A 1,989-nucleotide genomic window follows, 5' to 3' on the forward strand; every position below is an offset into this window, starting at 1 on the left:
GATAGCGGTGATGTGAGACACTGCTTGGGAGGTGATCATCGACTTCTCAGGAGTTATGCTGTCCTCAGAGGTGATGTTTTTGCCCAATTTAATCCTTAAGATATTGGAAAGCTACACAACTAAGTTGCCAAACCAACTGCGGAAGACCCAAATAATTGATTGGGAAGTGAGCATGGGTGACCAGTAGTTCTGATAATTGCCTCCAAGTTCAAGTGACCACATCGTATAGGTACAACCAAACTTTTTTTGGAAGTTTTGTCTTCAGCCCGTGACATCCCCAAAGCATCTCAAAATGCATTCGGGCTGCTGGATTTATCAAATCTAAGTCTTATTAATATAATACGAGTCATGTTAGTTGTCATATAGATTAAACGATATAATACCTTTTTAGGTAATGTGTACTTAATTGGTTGATGGAAAACACAAGATAATACAAATCGTATTTACATTCGTCATTTGTTTGGACTATTAGTTAACATGTTAAAACTTGCACAATACATGGTGCAATTATTTAAAATCATATAAACATGATTTAATCCATTTCTCTATTTATATGTTAACAAAGGCAAAAAAAATCACCCTCCGCACCACAAAGGTAAAAAGACAAAAGGAGACATACCATTATTAAGCCTGTGCATTCTCCCTAGGGAAACAATCAACATTCACCGAGTGGTTTTTTTGCTCACGTCCGCCTCCTACATTGCACGACACATGCCTTGTCGCCCCCCCTAGCCTTTCCCAAACGAAGCAGTCGGACCACACGTTTTCTATCGATGACTGCATCTTCACTAGAGAAAAAAGGGGACGACTCCCATGGCACGTGCATTGCTCCAAAAAGGAGAGGGCCACCAACCTGAGATGGGGCGGTGGTGACACGAGATGCTGCAAGTGGTGCCGTGATGATGATCGTAGACGCATCGCCACCAACCTGAGATGGCCGCCGTCTATCGCTGTTGCGAATTGAGAGATACTGTTGCGATGGCGACAAGTACGCCCAAAGTCAGAGATGCTTTTTCAACAAGGGTTCTGTTGTAGCGACGGTTTGCAACAAGGGTGTTATTGCATTGCGACGGGCATGGCCGTGAGGAAGAGATTTTTTTTTTGCAATAATGATCTTATTGCAATGGTGATGAGCACCTTTTGCAACAAAAATGTTATTGCAATAGTGATGGGCACCATTTGCAATGGAGGTTTGCAACATAGATCATGCTGCGATTACGTCAGCAGAGAAGAGGAGCGATCACATGATGAGCATCATACGATCGGATGGCTCATGACCGGCTTAATTCTCATATTTGACAAAGATCAGCCGTCAGACGCATAGCACGGGCTTCTAATTATTCAGGGTACCATGACTTAATTCTCGTATTCTTCTTTTTTTGACGGGACTTAATTCAGATATTCTTTTTATTTTTTGAGAATATTCAGATATTCTAAGAGCATCTCTAGCAGACCCCGCATAAATGGTCAAACCCATATTTTTTTTTTGCGTTTTACAGTTTTGGGCAAAAAAAGTGTTCAGAACAGAAACCGTAAAAGTGATCCAACCCGTAATTTTTTTAAGGGCCACCGCAAATGCACACCCGAAACCCTTATCTTTGGAGGTTGGAAGGCCGAATCTAGGGGGCCCGTATACCGGTCAAACCTCGTCGGAGCAAACACGCCGCCGTGGAGTTTGCCAGAATCCGCCCTAAACTCGCCGGAATTCATCACCGCTCACCGGAAAAGGCCGCTAGGCGCCGCAATCGATCGCCGCCGGTTCGAATTGGACTAGCTCGACATAGCCGTGGCCTCCCATGACCTCAGCCTGGCCACCGGAATCCTCCCGGCGCGGCAGGCAAAGGGGCACGACTCGGCTGGCAATAGAGCAAGGCGCGGACGGCCGAGGCGGTGGGGCGTGGCCGGCAAGGCTGGGCGCGGACGACGGAGGCGACGGGGCGTGGCCGGCGAGGCTGGGCGCGGCCGGCGCGGTGATGGGGCGTGACCGAC

General features: G+C 47.0%; 1 protein-coding gene across 2 annotated transcripts in view; it reads left to right on the plus strand.

Annotated features, from left to right (window-relative positions):
• The window catches only part of LOC123051970 (zingipain-2), a 15,737-nt gene that overhangs the window by 8,112 nt on the left and 5,636 nt on the right, over positions 1 to 1,989 (plus strand). The gene's annotated exons all lie outside the window — the stretch shown is intronic.

Source organism: Triticum aestivum, chromosome 2D (genome assembly GCF_018294505.1).
Source record: "Triticum aestivum cultivar Chinese Spring chromosome 2D, IWGSC CS RefSeq v2.1, whole genome shotgun sequence".
Classification (NCBI taxonomy): domain Eukaryota; kingdom Viridiplantae; phylum Streptophyta; class Magnoliopsida; order Poales; family Poaceae; genus Triticum; species Triticum aestivum.